Below are 19,487 nucleotides of genomic sequence, written 5' to 3'. Positions count from 1 at the left end.
AGAAAAGAATATAAAGAAATACTTGATCATAGAGTGATCATAGAATCAGAAGAAGTTGGTTGTTAGCATGAGAAAAGGGAGAAAAAGACTCTGAGAAAACAAGTAAACAAAAGAAAAATAGAGCAAGAAAAATAAAGAAATAAAAACAAAAATTTTCAAAAAGGAGAAAAAAATCTACACTATAACAGTCATATATATACTATTCAAACCTCCCAGGCTTCAGTAGCCTGATGCATGACAGGTACCTGACAATGCCCAGTCTCCAGTGGGCATCTCAGGATGGGATTGTTCCCACAGAAAAATGGCAGCTCCTGCTTCAGGATAATCCAAGATGGTTTCACTGGTTTCCAAACACTTTGGCAGATGGGGAGCTGCAGCACAGGGCATGGGTTCTGAGTTCATTTTGGGTGTGGTCAGTTGGGCCGGGGGTCCGGGAGGCAGAGTGCAGTCAGGCCGGCGTTCCTGCAGGTCCTGGCTATTGTCCAAAAATGGTGGCAGCCATGTGTAACCAAACCTGTGTGTACTATGACAATGAACTTCTAAGCAGGCAGCCAGTGATCCACTGGCAGTCTGTGGGCAGTCTGCAGGCTATCAGAAGATGATCTTCAGTTGGACCTTCGGTGGTGGTTGATGGGTAGGTGAAAGGTAGGTGATGGGCAGGCAAGAGGCAGTCAAATAGGCAAATGCCAGATGATAGGCAGCAGTAAGTGATCTGCACTCAAAAAGTAGTCATATGCTTGCAGACTATAGGTGATGGAGGTGGACAAATGGGGTAAACAGCAGGGGATTGATAAGCAGCAAAACTGCCTCACAGAGAAACAGATTTTTCTCTGCTTGAAACCCAAGTTACGGAGTAGTAAGGAACGCAGTCACTCTCAAGTCTGCCATCTTGGATCTCTCCTTTTTTCACTAATCTTAATCCCATTTTGTCCCATGGTTCCAAGTGTGGAACACCAATAAAAGTTCAAATATGCTATATATTATAATATATGGTATAACTATAAAACATACAATATAGTAATATAATGATAAAGCTGTAATTATAATATAACATTAATTTTAATTAATATAAAGATATATATAAACTCTAGCTTATGATCTCTCACCTATTTTAATGTACCTGTGTCAATTTCATTTAAATATTTACATAATTGAAAACTTGGAACTTAATGAATTAAAGAAATGATTAGAGCTGTGAAATTTTTATCTGGGAGGGATTAATGCCTACTTTTGCATTGTTTTTGTTTCCTTTGAGTACCTTCTCTGTAGGTTTCTTTGCTCTTTTATTTAGAGGGTTTGACTCTTATACCTTTAAATATTAGATCGTTAATGTATATTTAAAATGTAAGATAGGCTAATCAGCTACTTTCTATATATGAATGAGGTATATCAACTGGTATGTTTCACTTTGAAGTTACTGAGAGTTATATTTTCATTAGGAGATGTTTCAGTATCAATATGTGGAGAAGTTTTTCCTAAAGTAATTTCCAGAGAGTTCTTCCTTGAAGAGTTTAACAGAGACCAATTACAAGGATATGAACAGGGTTAAAGGAAACCACCAAGGGATAGGCAAAGCCCCAGGATCATCAGAATCAAAGAGCTATTCCCTCCCTAGGACTGAAGAGATGAGAAAAGAAATTGTTATTACAACCAGGTGGAGCTGCAACTATAGAAGAGAGTCGCTTTGCCCCACAGGAACTGTGGACTTAGGCAGAGGAGAGCAGGCACTGCCAGATGTTTGCTCAACAGAAAAGGAAGAAATTCCTGATACCTCCTGATGCCTCCATTTGACTGAACCAACAGGAATTCAAAGAGCCAGCCCTATGTGTTAGGTGAGAGTGGATCACACAACTGCCTCAGAATAGGGTCCCCTGAAGACTGCACCAGCACCACCATTGGTGGCTCTTCTTGATTGCTTGTATTTTGTGTCACATGAATTTTTAAATATTTTTAAATGTCATTCCTATTTCTATTAACTTTTTAAAATTTCACAAAATGTAATAAACCTTCCTGCATTAATGTCTCCTCTTCATCCTCTGTAGATGATGCTGTGTGTGGGAGCAAGAGGTTATATTTTACTTCATTTTAATAGAGTCTGAAGGAGGAAAAGAAAGAAATGCGTATGGACAAACTGACATCATGTCCAATCAAAACTCGATCTTTTCCTTTGATCTTGGACTTATGAATCTTTTGTAGATGTACACAGTGCTATGCCTCCAAGGTTTTTCTACATCGACCTGGAATGAACTCTATTCACCTGAATAATTTCAAATCTTTCTTCAAGTCACCTCAAAAATGTCCTCCTCTAGGAAGCACTGCCTGCTTCTTCCCCAGCTGTCATTAATGCCCTCTTCTGAACTTTTGTATATTTACCACTCTCATGATACTTTCCCCATTTTGCTCCAATTATGTCTGCCTCTTCAATGCACTATTAGAATAGTATATCTCTGTTCAGTGGTTCTCAAACTTATCATCCCAAGTCCTCCTGTTTATATTTTTAGTCATTTTACATCCCAAAATGAAATCCATAGTTATTGTATCCTACATATACATTTAAAATATTTATAGGCTTAATGGCCTTCTAGAGTAGAACACAGACTCTCGGCACCCACCTGCTCAGACCCAAAGCCAGAACTGTATCCCCAAGACCACATGCAACTCTTAAGGAAGATTAAGCACATCCTTTTTTGTGACTTCAGAATCTTGTGTATGTTTGGCATGCAACACCATAAAGCCTAAGAGAATAGTTTCCTTTGCTAGCAACAAAACATGTATTGGGAGAGGTGTTTTGGAGGAGTAATTGTGGTATATCATAATATGTGTACATAAAATTTTAATTCTATATATGATTATATGCATATAAATTATTTATAATTATATATTACATATTATTTATAAATATATATATTTAATTTATCCAAATATGCTACACAGTTTTCTGCCAAGGGAATAAAACTCTTCAATGCCAGTGAGTCCCAAAACTTTTTTGGTCGTCTGGGATGCTCCATTAGGAGATGCAGTTCATGGCATTTCAGTGGAGGTTTTTGAGATAGTGTTCAAAGAGAAGAACACAGATTATTCAGGTCAAGGAACAAATCTAACTATCAAAGTTGTTTGACATCATGAAAACCAAATCTTACAAAATAATTACCAGGTATGCTTAAAATATACACTCTCCTTTTGATTGCTCTGGTATCATGTCATTTGCAGTACTATGGTGAACAGTGACTTTTACCAGAGATCAGAAGACATGGGTCCCCATGTACCTTTCAGTATCCTATGATACCACTCAACACACACCAGAAGTCAAGTCACTTTGCACATACTCTGGAAGATGCCCATATGCACTATTATCACATTCAGCTATTGAAAATTAATTAGACCTTTCCTCAAGCTCAGAATTGTCCACAAGTTGAGAAGATTTTCAGATTTTCATGACTATTCAACTGGAAATGGTTGCATAAATTGCCTTGGAATGTTCAAGTCCATGGGCAGTCTGTAGAAAATGGTCTGGCTACTGAGGTGACAGCTTTTAGTTCTTTTGTTTTTATCCTAAATGAAAAAGAAACTAGGTCAAAAACCCATCAGTATCCTATCAGTCACTATGCATCATTAACAACTACTTCCTTTGGGGATAATTCTTTTAGTTAAAAAAAAAAAAGGCAGTAGATTCAGGGGAAAAAAAATACCTTAAACTTGCTTAAAGATGCATGAAAATTCTAAGAATATAAATAAGGCATGGAAATTTAAAGTTTATATAGCCTAAGAAAACATGTGCATCATTTCAAGCCTACATCTATATGAAGAAGGTAAGAGAATTTTAAGTATTATATAAATGATATCACTATATTGATACTGTTAATCATAATATATAATGTAGTTATAGTCATTTGAAATCATGTTCTTTTCACATATTCCTATCAAAATTATAAAGCAGCAATTGAACATACTGAAAAAACAAATGAACATATTTAATATATTAAAAAATGCCCTCAGCATAGAATAAGGGAGCAATAAAAGGACATCATTTTTAATTCATGAGACTAATCTTTGATCAACACAAAACTTGAATTACTCCGATGTTTGCAACTCTATGAAGAACCACATTGAATACAGCACTTCTAATGCACAGTTCTGCATGTATGTGTTATAAGAGACTTGACTACCACAAATAGCTTTGCTGCCAGTGACTTGACTTCGTAGAATGATGAGCAAAGAAAAGGGTAATCCAGGCCCTGCACAGTATTTGCATTTTTGGAAAAGTCAGCACATATGAGTAAAATAGAATTAGGCTCTGGACCAGATAACTACAAAATTAATATTTTACCTCTTGTCATGTTTTTTCCACATTTTAGCGTCTTGAAATTAGGTAACTCATCATACAGATCAAGACTTCTTCATCTTTTTCAACCAGGTGGCAGTGAAAATGAACAAACTTGATCAGCTCATCATGGTGCCAATAACTTCAATAGAGTTACCTACTTTGTAGGTGTTAGATGTCTCGAGTTCATTTCCTATATATCTAAAGAAATTATGCTGTGATTCTGCATTGGAACAAACAGTTTTTTACAAGGACAGATGTACAGCATCATTTTTAAATTAAAAAAAATATTTTTCATCAGAAGACATCATTCAATATTTTTCCCAAAGGCACATCTAATTGCTTTATAAAACACATTCCTTCATTTGAAAAGAACAAATAAATAAGTCTTTACATTTTCTTAACATGTGCAAGTATTCACTTGAATATGCAGGAGTTGGGTATTGCTTTTATTGGAAATTATTACTCCCATGCCTGTTCCAGGAACTGGTACATAACAAGTGTTTGATAAAATTTTTCTCAAAGAGTGAATGATCAATGACTAAAATTTCCCAATATTTGAAGAGTGCTTGCTCAGTCACTGATCCTGGGTTAAGAATGGTTCAGTTGGTTATTCCTGCCATGGACTGTAGTTCTCTAATGTAAATTTTGTGCCCTCCATTTAATAATGCATTGTTTTAGCAATTGAGATCACAGTATGATTCACTTTTTTCATTCACAGACACATTCAATAAATACTACTAACAATCTATAGCGAACTAGACATTGTACTAAGTTTTGTGAAAACAATGTAAAACAAAGTTCATATAGACCACTTAACTTACAATATCTTAAGCAGAATATTTTAAAAGCAATAAAAATAAAGTAAGATAAGATTCTTAAGGTGGAAGGGGGTAGAAATAAAATTTGGTTAGTTTTGTTCATCGTAATTCATTTTGCCACTGGCAGATATGTTCTCATTTAAGATGCAGATGTCGACTGGTGATTCAAGATGGCGGACTAGAGGGTGGCTGCGTTTTGTGTTGCTCCAGGACTCAGGTCTCAAGAAGAGGAGATATAGAGAGACTTGGGACCAACTCAAAGCAGCCGGGTGAGTCTCCCCGGTTGGGGAGGCGACCCGGACGGGGCAGTAGTCCCGAAAGCAGGGAACTTTGTGAAGTAGAGCTGCTGGCGAGACGCCCCTCCCCCCGTTGGAGCAGTGAACGCCGACAACTGGGAGCATTGGAGAGGTGGCTGCCCACCACAGCGCTTGGACTCAGCGCAACCCACCCGGGCTCCGGGAGGCTGCCCGAAGGAGAGGGTGCTCGGTGAGCTGTTTGGACTGAAAGCGACCACCCCTGAACACAGGGGGCTGCCCAGAGGAGAAGGAGAAATACGGGCTCAGCACGTCGCTTGGACTTGGAGCAGCTGCGCCAGGGCTCCGGGCGGCTATCCGGTGGAGCAGCGTGGTGAGTGGTTTGGTCCCAGAGCATCCGCTCCTGAACACAGGGGGGTTGTCTGGAGAAGGAGGAGGAGCGGCGGGGTGCTTGGGCTCGAAGTGACTGCACCAGGGCTACGGGTGGCAGTCGGGACGAGAAGGTGCACAGTGAGTTCCTGGGACTCGTGACGAACGCACCAGATCTCTGGGTGACTGCCTAGTGGAGAAGGAGGTGCGTGGTGGGTCACTTGGACTTAGAGCGACCGCACGGAACACCAGGTGGCTGCCAGAGGAAAAGGCGTGTGGCGGGTCACTGGGACTCGGAGCGATCGTAAGGGACTCCAGGTGGCTGCTCAGAGGAGGGGCCGGATAGCCAGACGAAAAGTGCAGAGCAGGGTCCCAGGGCCTAGGCGGCTTCTTGGTGGAAGAGCCCCACAGACAAACTGAGGGGCGGAGCGAAGGCTCCAGGACTTCAGGCAGCTTCTCTGAGGAGAGGCAGCCTAAGGAGATTCGTCTGCGAAGGGCGAGGCTTCCAGGCCCAGGAGATAGGTCTGGGTCCCTGGGAACATTGCAGAAGAAGGCTGCCCAGCCCAGGCGGTAGTTGTGAATTGAACGGAACCTCTGGGAAGGAAACCGACCAGCGAGACCTCCCCACTGGGTGAGTCCTCCCTGTCGGGTGAGGTTCTCCCAAAAGGACTGTAAAATCAGAGACACAGGCCCAAACTGGCCTTGCATCAGCCCACATCCTACTTCCCCTTTGGAGGACCAATCATCAGCAAGTGAAGGTACCTCTGCCCACTAGCAGGGAATATACCCCACCGGAAGGCCACCACCCCTAGGGAGTCAGCTCCCTTGTGGAGCACTGCATTATCAACTTCCTCCAAGATTTCAGGCTACTGAAGGCTAAGAGGGGATATACTAGAAGTTTTCAGGGATATTATAAGACAATAGAGGAAATCTGCAATATCACAGCGGTCAACTGATACCTGAAAAATATGAGAAAACAAGGAAAGAAAATGCTGCAAACAAATCTAAATGTTACATCAATGAAACCCAACGACAGCATGGCAGAAGAAATGACAGAAAGGGAGTTCAGAATGTACATAATTAAAATGATCAGGGAAGCAAATGACAAGATGCAAGAGCAAATGCAAGCACTGAATGATCACACCAATCGACAGTTAAAAGAGCAAATACAGGAAGCAAAAGATCACTTCAATAAAGAGTTAGAGATATTGAAAAAAAACCAAACAGAAATCCTTGAAATGAAGGAAACAATAAACCAAATTAAGAACTCCATAGAAAGCAAAACCAATAGGATAGAACACCTGGAAGACAGAACATCAAACATTGAAGATAAAATATTTAACCTTGAAAACAAAGTTGAACAAACAGAGAAGATGGTAAGAAATCATGAACAGAATCTCCAAGAACTATGGGATATCATGAAAAGGCCAAATTTAAGAATTATTGGGATTGAGGAAGGCTTAGAGAAACAGACCAAAGGAATGAACAATCTATTCAATGAAATACTATCAGAAAATTTCCCAAATCTGAAGAATGCAATGGAAGATCAAGTACAAGAGGCTTATAGGACTCCAAATATACAAAATTACAACAGACCCACACCAAAGCACATTATAATGAAAATACCTAACATACAAAATAAAGACAGAATTTTAAAGGCTGCAAGAGAGAGGAATCAAATTACATTCAAGGGGAAACCAATAGTGATATCAGCAGATTTTTCAATCTAGACCCTAAAAGCTAGAAGGGCCTGGAACAACATTTTTCAAGCCCTGAAAGAAAATGGATGCCAACCAAGAATCTTATACCCAGCAAAACTTACCTTCAAATTTGATGAGGAAATAAAATCCTTCCAGGATAAACAAAAGCTAAAAGAATTTACAAAAAGAAAGCCAGCATTACAGAACATTCTCAGCAAAATATTCCACGAGGAAGAGATGAAAAACAAAGAAACAAATCAGCAATGGGAGGAACTATCCTAAAGGAACTGTCAAATAAAGGAAGAACCAAGTCGTTTCAAAATAAATAAATAAATAAATAAATAAAATGAACCAAATGACCGGGAATACTAATCATATCTCAATAATAACCCTGAATATTAATGGCCTGAACTCATCAATCAAAAGACATAGACTGGAAGATTGGATCAAAAAGAAAGATCCAACAATATGTTGCCTGCAAGAGACTCACCTCATAGAAAGAGATACTCATAGACTAAAGGTGAAAGGATGGGGAAAACCATACCATGCACATGGACTCAGCAAAAAAGCTGGGGTATCCATCCTCATTTCAGATAATGTGGACTTCAAGCCAAAACTAGTCAGAAGGGATAAAGAAGGACATTACATACTACTTAAGGGAACCATAAATCAGCAAGACATAACAATCATAAACATCTATGCCCCAAACAGTGGCTCATCCATGTATGTCAAACCAATCCTTCTCAATTTCAGAAACCAAATAGACCATAACACAATAATACTAGGTGATTTTAACACGCCTCTCTCACCACTGGACAGATCTTCCAAACAAAAATTGAACAAAGAAACCATAGATCTCAATAACACAATCAATAATTTAGACTTAACAGACATTTATAGAATATACCATCCAACCAAGAGCAAATACACTTTCTTCTCAGCAGCACATGGATCCTTCTCTAAAATAGACCATATATTATGCCACAAAGCTAATGTAAGCAAATACAAGAAGAGAGAGACACTACCTTGTATTCTATCAGATCATAATGGATTGAAATTAGAAATAAATGAAAGAGTAAAAAACAGAAGCTACTCCAACACCTGGAGATTAAACAATATGCTATTACATGATGCATGGATAACAGAAGATATTAGGAAGGAAATTAAAAAATTCTTAGAGGTAAATGAGAACAAAGAAACATCATATCAAAATCTCTGGGACACTATGAAAGCAGTACTTAGAGGAAAATTTATTTCATGGATCACATTCAATAAAAGAAGTAAAAATCAACAAATAAACAATCTAACACTACAGCTCAAAGCCCTAGAAAAAGAAGAACAGATCAACACCAAAAGTAGTAGAAGACAGGAAATAGTTAAACTCAGAGCTGAAATCAACGAAATTGAAACAAAAGAAACAATACAAAAAATTGACAAAATAAATAGTTGGTTCTTTGAAAAAATAAACAAAATTGATAAACCCTTAGCCACTCTAACAAAGAGAAGACGAGAGAAAACCCAAATCACTAAAATTCGGAATGAACAAGGAAATATCACAACAGACACGATTGAAATACAAAACATAATTAGAAGCTATTTTGAAAATCTATATTCCAAAAAAATAGAAAATTTCAAAGACATCAACAGGTTTCTAGAGACATATGAATTGCCTAAATTGAACGAGGAGGACATACACAATTTAAATAGAACAATTTCAAGTAATGAAGTAGAAGAGGTCATCAAAAGCCTACCAACAAAGAAAAGTCCAGGACCAGGTGGGTTCTCAGCCGAGTTCTACAAAACCTTTAAAGAAGAGCTCATTCCAATACTTCTCAAAGTATTCCATGAAATAGAAGAGGAGGGTACCCTCCCAAACTCATTCTATGAAACCAATATTACCCTGATACCCAAGCCAGACAGAGACAAATCGAGGAAAGAAAATTTCAGACCGATATCATTAATGAACATTGACGCAAAAATTCTCAATAAAATTTTAGCAAATCGCATACAAAAATATATTAAAAAGATAGTGCACCACGATCAAGTGGGTTTTATCCCAGGGATGCAAGGTTGGTTCAACATCCGGAAATCAATAAATGTAATTCACCATATCAATAGACTTAAAGTCAAGAATCACATGATTATTTCAATAGATGCAGAAAAAGCATTTGATAAAATACAACACCCCTTCATGCTCAAAACACTAGAAAAAATAGGGATAGTGGGAATATTCCTTAACATTGTAAAGGCCATCTATGCTAAGCCCATGGCTAATATCATTCTAAATGGTGAAAAACTGAAAGCATTCCCCCTAAAAACTGGAACAAGACAGGGATGCCCTCTTTCACCACTCCTATTCAATATAGTTCTTGAGACTATAGCCAGAGCAATTAGACAGACCAAAGAAATTAAAGGAATACGAATAGGAAAAGAAGAACTCAAACTATCCCTATTTGCGGATGATATGATTATATACTTAGAGGAACCAGGAAATTCCACCAGAAAACTTTTAGAACTCATAAGTGAATTCAGTAAAGTAGCAGGTTACAAGATCAATGCTCATAAATCCAATGCATTTTTATACATAAATGATGAATCCTCAGAAAGAGAAATTATGAAAACTACCCCATTCATGATAGCATCGAAAAAAATAAAATACTTGGGAATCAATCTCACAAAAGAGGTGAAAGACCTCTACAATGAGAACTACAGAACACTAAAGAAACATATTAAAGAAAACCTTAGAAGATGGAAAGATCTCCCATGTTCTTGGATAGGCTGAATTAATATTGTCAAAATGGCCATACTACCAAAAGTGCTATACAGATTCAATGCAATTCCAATTAAAATCCCAATGACGTACCTTACAGAAATAGAGCAAGCAATCATGAAATTCATCTGGAAGAATAAGAAACCCAGAATAGCTAAAGCAATCCTTCACAGGAAAAACGAAGCAGGGGGTATCACAATACCCAAACTTCAACTTTATTACAAAGCAATAGTAACAAAGATGGCATGGTATTGGTACCAAAATAGAAAGGTAGATCAATGGTACAGAATAGAGGACACGGACACAAACCCAAATAAATACAACTTTCTAATACTAGACAAAGGCGCCAAAAATATGCAATGGAGAAAAGATAGCCTCTTCAACAAATGGTGCTGGGAGAATTGGAAATCCATATGCAACAGAATGAAACTAAACCCATATCTCTCACCCTGCACAAAACTCAAATCAAAATGGATTAAGGACCTTGGAATCAGACCAGAGACTCTGCAGATTATAGAAGAAAAAGTAGGTCCCAATCTTCAACATGTCGGCCTAGGACCAGACTTCCTCAACAGGACTCCCATAGCACAAGAAATAAAAGCAAGAATCAATAACTGGGATAGATTCAAACTAAAAAGCTTTCTCTCAGCAAAGGAAACTATCAGTAATGTGAAGAAAGAGCCTACAGAGTGGGAGAATATCTTTGCCACTCATACTTCAGATAGAGCACTAATCTCCAGAATCTATAAAGAACTCAAAAAACTCTACACCAACAATACAAATAATCCAATCGACAAATGGGCTAAGGAAATGAACAGACACTTCACAGAAGAAGATGTACAAGCAATCAACAAACATATGAAAAAATGTTCAACATCTCTAGTAATAAGAGAAATGCAAATCAAAACCACCCTAAGATTCCATCTCACCCCAATTAGAATGGCAATTATCAAAAATACAAGCAACAGGTGTTGGCGAGGATGTGGGGAGAAAGGTACACTCATACATTGCTGGTGGGGCTGCAAATTAGTGCAGCCACTCTGGAAAGCAGTGTGGAGATTCCTTAGAAAACTTGGAATGGAACCACCATTTGACCCAGCTATCCCACTCCTTGGTCTATACCCAAAGGACTTAAAATCAGCATACTACAGAGATACAGCCACATCAGTGTTCATAGCTGCTCAATTCACAATAGCCAGATTGTGGAACCAACCTAGATGTCGTTCAATTGATGAGTGGATAAAGAAACTGTGGTATATATATACAATGGAATATTACTCTGCCATAAAGAACGATAAAATTATGGCATTTACAGGCAAATGGATGAAATTGGAGACCATCATGCTAAGTGAGATAAGCCAATCTCAAAAAATTAAAGGACGAATGATCTCGCTGATAAGTGGATGATTACACATAAGGGGGAGGGTGGGGAGAGTTAGTGTTAGGGTTAGGGTTAGGGTTAGAGTTAGGGAGGGGGACAAGAATCGAGGAAGAAAGGACTGTTTAGAGGGAAAAGAAGGGTGGGAGGGGTGGGGGGAAGGGAAAAAATAATAGAATGAATCAAACAACATTATCATATGTAAATTTATGATTATACAAATGGTATGCCTTTAACCCACGTACAAACAGACAAACAACATGTATCCCATTTGTTTACAATAAATAAAAAAATTAAAAAAAAAAAAAAAGATGCAGATGTCATTGTCACCTCAGTATCCCTGGAGGCTACCACATATGTGAATATGTCACAACAAACCCCACTATTTTGTATAATTATAATGCACTAATAAAAACATTAAAAATCTCAATCTTTGAGAAATATATCTTTAATGTCATTAGAAATATTCTACCCTGAAATACCTAAATAATTTAATATCGTGAATTAAAACTCTCATGTCCCTATCCCTGGACCTTTTTATGATTTTTACTTCCCCAAATTTCTGATTCATTTCTGACCACTGAAATATTTTTCATGCTGATATTTGAACTTTGGTATCAGACCTCCCCCGGCCCGGACGTTTTCTTTTTCTCAACTTCCCTCACCCCCACATACACACCAAACTTTCTTGTTCCACACTTTGGAGTCATAAAGATGGAAAGTTTGCTGCTTGTCAGGGTGTTAACGAGATCATTTAAATTAAGCCTAGTGGATAGCATTTACAGATGCCTTACAGCATCACAAATGTAGATGTGAGAACAGCCAAATTTGAAACCTTAGAAACTCACAAGTGCTGTAGTTAAATCCTAAGCTCACTGTGATAGTTAAATCATTTCCCCTCCAGTTCTAAGAACTCAGGGGTGCTCTACTACTGAGCTATAGCCCCAAACCTATTTATTTATTTATTTATTGAAATAGGTCTCATTAGTTGTCCAGGTTGACCCCTACCCAACAATCCTCAGCCTCCTGAGTAGCAAGGATTACAAGCATGTGGCACCAGGCCTGGTTCAATCTAGTTAAATCTCAAGTCTAAAAAAGGAACTTAGTATTGTACTGCTTCTGTCTTTCATGAGTTAAGTATTCTTTCCAATTTTGCTACAGTGATAAAAATATATACTCATATATTTTTAAATGACAGTTAAAATTTTCTATACATGATAACCTGACACAAAAAAATGCACAAACACTGGTGCATCTGCATATCCTCAGAATTTAAAAAGCTTGCAACAAGTGTGATCTAAAAAATATTTTTCTCCTCCTTTTTACCATTTGACTGGTAAAACAGGTAACTGGTGAGCTGGGGATGTAGCTCCATGGTAGAACACTTGTCCAATATGCAAGAGGCCCTGGGTTCAAGTCCCAGCACTACAAACAGAACAGGTAGCTAGAAATGTGACTCTGATTTGTATAATTCTCACTTACACCTCTTTCCTTCCCAGTGCGAAATGAGGATGTTCCATGAAGTACTGTCATAGATGCGAAGCTATGAAGGCACTTGACCTTGAAAAAAAAAAAAAAAAAAGCCAAGCTGTAGCAAAGAAGAATTAACAAAACCTACTTAACTAACTTCTCATTAAGTACTAATTCTACTCTTACTTGAGCTTATTCTCTTAGAACAGGGAACTTCAGGTTAAATCCAGTGGATTAGTAACGATGTTCTGTAATCCAGACATGCAAAAGATAACAAGATGGAAGAGAAAATTAAGATATTTTCCATCTCTGAAATATATATCATGAGCTACATTTATTACTATTTTAAGAGTATAATCTATATATGTATAAAAGTTATTTCAAAACAGTAGATTTCCTTTTTACCCTCTTTTATAAAACAGTAGGTTTTCTTTTTACACTCTTTCAATGTAAATATCAAAATTCTTATGAATCACAGAGCAATCTAAGATCTTTTTAATTAGAATTGGATTTACTTCTTTCAATTTCAATCTGGTTATCTGCACCAGCTATAGGCTTGACTATAGTCCTTGGTTCATTATCTGTAAGGGCCAAAATCAACTGTCTTTTTCTCATTTTGTAGTACTGGAGCTGTACCCTGCAAACTGCTTTTCTGTTTTGTCAATCAACTTAAACTTCTTTCTGTCAATAGTAGGTGTAGAAGGAGAAGATGAGGCAGAGAAGAAAGAGACTACTTTTCCAGCAATATCTGCCCTGTAACTTCAAGACATTAGATTATTTGTGGAATTCTTTGGAACTCTCTAGCCTTCAGACAGTGGCTCGAGCTAAACTTATTTTCTTTATGTTAAAACTCAAGTGCACTCTAATAAAATCAGTGGCACACTGCAGTCAGTGTTATCATCATTGGTACCTTGATGTTAATTTCCAACGGGACCTTTCTAGTACATTATCTTAAAGTCAATGTCTTAACCAACATGTCTGTAACTGTCAGAATCTGATTGAGAGACCCAAATCATACTACTAAATTGAACTGGAAATGTTTAATATAAATCACAAAATATACAATATTTACTATGCAGAATGCAGAATTACAAAGGCAGTTGAGTTCAAAGGCTTGCCAAGCTGTCACATAAAATGTAGGGTATTGTTGGATATGAAATGGGACCTTGAAACTTGAAATGGGAGCATCTAGTTGGACTCACATCAAACTGAGAATCTAACACCAAATATTCCTTTTAAGGAGAATTGATCTGCTCTCCCTTGTGTATGGAGAACAGCTTTCCTTTGCTTTTCAAACCTAGAATGATATTACCTGAAATAAACAGGCATTACAAAGGGATGCCCATTATGCTCAAGGTGTAACCCAACTGCCTTTTAACACCAGAACCACAACTAGCATCAAATCTCAACTTGCTCCAAAGGATCAAATATAAGTATGATCCAAAAAGAACTAACCAACTCACTGAATAAGTTATAGAATATTGCTAATATATTTGGCAGAATCCAGGGAGTATATATGGAAATGGATTCTTAAGGATGTCATACAAAGAAGGGCAGATTATAATCTTGTATCAAGGTGAATGATTTGATTTGAGTGCATGGAGCAGAGATGTTAGATTTGATGTGTTAGCAAGTGTAGCTAGAAATTGTTCTAACAGTTTAGTCAGTTGATTGAGAGTTGAACTTAACAGTGGACTATGCTTAATGAGATTGATATACCATAACTTCCCTGGCAAGATAAATAGAAAGGAACATAAAGACATAAGAAGATAAGAAGATTGGAGAATTTATAATGCATACTCTACATGCATGCACACATGCATACATGCATACATGCACACACACCAACTATATACCATTACAGGGCCCAGAATGTCACTAAGGCTTCAAAATACATTAATGAGAGGAGCCTTAAAAATAATTGTTGGCCAAGCTTGTTCACACATACCTGTAATCCCAGCAACTCAAGAGGCTAGAGCAAGAGGAACACAAGTTGGAGGTCAACCTGGACAACTTAGCAAGACCCTGTCTCAAAATATGAAATGGGAAAAACAAAAGGAAATGGAGAAGTGGTTCAGTGATAGAGCACTTGTCTAACATGTGCAAGTCCCTGGGTTCAATCTCCAGTAACACACACACACACACACACACACACACACACACACACACACACACACACACAGAGTTGTATTAATTCTCATTTCTAAACCAGATATCTGGACATGACTTCTGGAATATTGGCATCAAGCTAGGCTCCCTTATTACGATGGGGATCCTAAAGTAATGGAGATTAAAAGCTAGCATTTTACCACCAAAGAATGATAAACATCCAGAAAATATAGGGACATTTGGTGATAAGTAATATATCACAGTGTCCCTGGGAATTAAAAATATATAAGTAGCCTACTAGAGCATTGCTTGATCTATAAAAAGAAAGGAAAAAAAAAAAAAAAAAAAAACCCTCCTGGTTTTCATAGTCAAAACCCTAACTTGAGCCATTGCCTCTCACCCAATTTCCTGACCCAAGTATTTGAGAGCCTTTTGTTTGAAGAGAAGATCAGGTCTCCTTGAAAAGAAACACTTTTTATTATTATAATTATTAGGGGGAAAGAGTCTTTAGTACTGTTACAATATATACTGCATATTTTCCACCAACCTGTCCCCCCAAAAGATCTGGGGCCGTATGGTAGGGTGATTGTGTAGTTGAGGGGCAGATACTGAGGTGTTAGTTATTACTAAATACCATGTCTGAAATAAAACCAATTCTTAAAGACCCAAAATGTCACTCCAGTCCTATCAGTTATAGTGAGGGTTTATAGTTGCAAGGAGATGAATGGAGGCTATGTTTGATTCACAGCAATCTCTACAGCCTCACACACGCTCTCTGCATTGATACCCCAGTTTCTTAACATGTGATTGGAACAGATACACTTGGCAATTTGTGGAATTCCTACATTGCCTCTTTGTTAGAGTAGGGAGCATTATCACAGGAAAGGCTAAGTGGAAGCTCTTTCGGAATAGTAAACTGAAAGCAATACCATGTACCTGGAGTAATTACAGAGATTATTGTCAACCTCAGAACTTTAAAAGATGCAATAGTGGTGATTCCTGTCAAGATTGTAATTACCTCACCACCTGTTTTTAATATGTAGAAATCAGATAAATATTGGAGAATGACTATGAATTAGGATAATCAGATGGTTACTACAATTGTAGCTTCTTTCCCACTTTAATATCTTTTTTGGAGCAAAGTGATACCATTTCTCACATTTGTGTATGCTGCTTTTAACTCAGCTGGTGAATTTTTCCCCTAAAACGTTAAGCACTAGGAGTTTGTTTTCACCAGAGAAGCTGATAGTACACTTTGGGACTGCAGCCTCTGTATCATGTCAACTCTGTTCTGTCTCCTATTTTTATCATCTTGACATTCCATCTGGTCTACATCACACTAATCTAAATGTTGATGATATTGTGCTGATTGTATATGATGAATGGAAAATATAAAGTGATTTAAATGCCTTAGAAAGCTATATAAGAATGAAAGGTCAGGAAATAAACTACAAAAGTTCAGAGGCCATACACATCAGGGAAATTGCTTGGAGTCCAGTGGTCTGGAGCATGTCAAAATATCTCTCCCAAGAAACTTCCTATTATGGAAAAAAATGCATAGTGCCTTTTTGGATTTTGGAGGTGACAATGGAGTGAGCTATTTCAGCTTAGCTACCAAGTTGCTTGTAAAGCTCTGGATTTCAAGGGGGATCAGAGCAAGGGAAATCTCTACAAGTTCAGCCGTGTTCACTGTGCGCTTCTCTTCTATTTGGGCTGATGATCCAGCAGATCCAATAATAGCGTTGGTAGCAAAAAGAGATGCTGTACAACATAAACCAATAGGGGAAATGTAGAACAGACCTTGAAGATTTTGGAGTAAATCGATGCCCTGTTCTGCAAATAATGATTCTTTATTAGAAAAACAGTTTCTGAGCTAATTCTGAACTTCAGAAGAGATTAAAATTGTAACTTTTGGATAGTAAATAATCATATGTAACCTGACTCTCAGGAGTTGAGTTTGATGAAGAATTTCTGCAAACAAAAGAACAATTGCACAATGGCAGGATGGTAATCACTTGCTGTTCCAACAAGTGCCCATGGTTGAAATTAGTGGGATGAAGTTAGTCCAGACCCAAAGCATTCTCCACTACATCACAGAAAAGCACTAGCTCTTTGGCAAGGACCTCAAGGAGAGAACTGTGATTGGCTGGCATGCATGTGGAGGGGATGCTGGATCCCTTGGAACTGCTTATTATGCATACTTCCTTAAAACCAGATGATCAACAAAAGGAAGTGGTTAACATTACCCAGAAAGCTATAATTAGATTCTTTCCTCTTTTGAAAAGATTTAAGGGGTCATAGACAAAACTTTCTTGTTGATAATCAGCTGAGCCTTGCTGATGTGATTCTACTAGAGACATTTTGGTGCTAGAAGAGAAAATTCCTAATATCCTGACTACGTTTCCTTTCCTCCAGGAGTACACAGAGAAATTAAGTTATTTCCCTACAATTAGAAGATTCCTTGGACCCAGAAGCAAGAAAAAGCTCCCTCCTGATGAAATCTATGTGAGGACCGTCTACAACATCTTTATGCCATAGAACCACATGGCCTTCTGTGAGCAGGAGCTTGTCCCTAGAGATGGTCGCCTGCAGTGCTACCTTAATTGCTCTCGGTTCCATTAAAAGTGCTGTGTTGAGTTGGGACCTTCATGTCAAAGATGTCTTCTCTTTGAAAACTATCAACTTTTGTTGTTGTTGTTGTTGTTCAGTGAATAATTATTATGGGACATTTTTTGGAAAACCTTTTTTGGGAAGGCTGGCATTTGAGTTAGAGCTGGTCAAGTTACTCATTTCCTGTTTTAGTTCTTCCTGATAATTGGCAGAATCCCACGTTCTCCCAGAGCTCCTCTCTCCTCTCTTTATACCTAAATCCCCCTCCAGCCTTTTCCTAATTTTTAGTGTCTAATAACTACTCAATGTCTGGTGAATGATTCTTCTCTGAGTTATAAGCCAAATGGTAGTAATAAATGCAGTTGTTATTAGCCAGTATAAAGAAATCACCAATAAAGAATAAATAAAAATAAATAGTTAGCAGAGGGCATCCACCAAAAAGGAAATTCTCAACAATGAGGTGAACAGAAACACATTCAGTACGTGTCAATCATCCCCTCTTCCACATACCCTAGAGCTTTTTGTAATAAACCCATGGGGAAAAAATGTTGGCAGGAACTGAGGCTATACACGGAACTAACACCACCAAATTATCCAAACCAAGGTGACCTGGTTAGCACTACTGCTGAGTGCTAAATCTAACAACGATAGAGATCGATGCTAAGTCCAATATGCCATCTGTTCCTAAGAGGAATAACCAGCCATCTTGGGGTATGTGGATTACATTGGACCCCTTCTATCATGGAAGGGTAAAGACTTGTCCTCACTGAAATAGACAAATGTCCTAGAGATGGGTTTTCTTTCCTTTTCCTTAATACTTTTGCCAACACTACCATCTGTTAGCTCACAAAATGCCTTATCCACCATCATGGTATTCTGCAAAGCATTGTTTCAGATTACTTCATGGTAAAAGAACTACAACAATGAACTTGTGTTCAAGGAATTTACTGGTTATATGACATATTCCAGTACCCAGAAGTGGATGGACTAAGAGAAAGATAAATTCATTTATTGAAGATAGCTCTAATTGGAGACAAACCCTGTTCATCATAAAAGAAACCCTTATCTGGTATCTTCTACCCCATATTCAAATATATAGTCCAATAATAGAAAGAGTGAAAGTGAAGTGGATCTTCTCACTATTATGACTGATAATCAACACAGAGATATATTTTGCTCCCCATCCTAACCACAGCACTGCTGGGTTGCAGGGGCAGTGATAGGAGACAGGTTACTATGGATATAAAAACGGATCCATTGGTGAAGCTGAGATTTCCACCAGGGCATTTGGTATATCTTGTGCCACTGAAGCAAGAGACAAAAGGGAGAAATACTCTAGCAACTGAAGTGATTGAACTTAACTATCAAGAGAGATTTGAATTTCTCCTAGATGTTCTTATAACTTTGCTCATTTTAATCTGTATCCCTTCTCTGCAATGACTAACTATGGATATCACAATGTCTTTGAGTCCTGTCCTTCTAGCAGATCATGAATCCTGAGTGTGATCTTGAGGACTATTGCCTCAGTCCTTCAATTCAAATGTTGATTAGATTTGGTGCAGTGAGCATCTGTCCCTACGCTATCTATTGTTATATAAGGGATGCTTTTGACAGATACCTTAAGTATCTTATGTGTATAGTTTTCCTTTTCTGATTATTTTGTAGACACACCTATTCCTAACCTA

At 37.9% G+C, this 19,487-nt stretch overlaps 1 pseudogene across 1 annotated transcript; it reads left to right on the top strand.

Moving 5' to 3' along the window:
* Window positions 1–251: 251 nt before the first annotated feature.
* LOC306665730 (glutathione S-transferase A4-like) lies at window positions 252–18,239 on the top strand (annotated as a pseudogene). Its single transcript has 2 exons — window positions 252–468; window positions 17,141–18,239. The product of its transcript is annotated as a glutathione S-transferase A4-like (transcript).
* Window positions 18,240–19,487: the final 1,248 nt, after the last annotated feature.

The sequence above is a fragment of the Sciurus vulgaris genome (assembly GCF_902686455.1).
Source record: "Sciurus vulgaris genome assembly, chromosome: 7".
NCBI classification, from domain to species: domain Eukaryota; kingdom Metazoa; phylum Chordata; class Mammalia; order Rodentia; family Sciuridae; genus Sciurus; species Sciurus vulgaris.
This window is presented reverse-complemented; position numbering and strand designations above follow the sequence as displayed.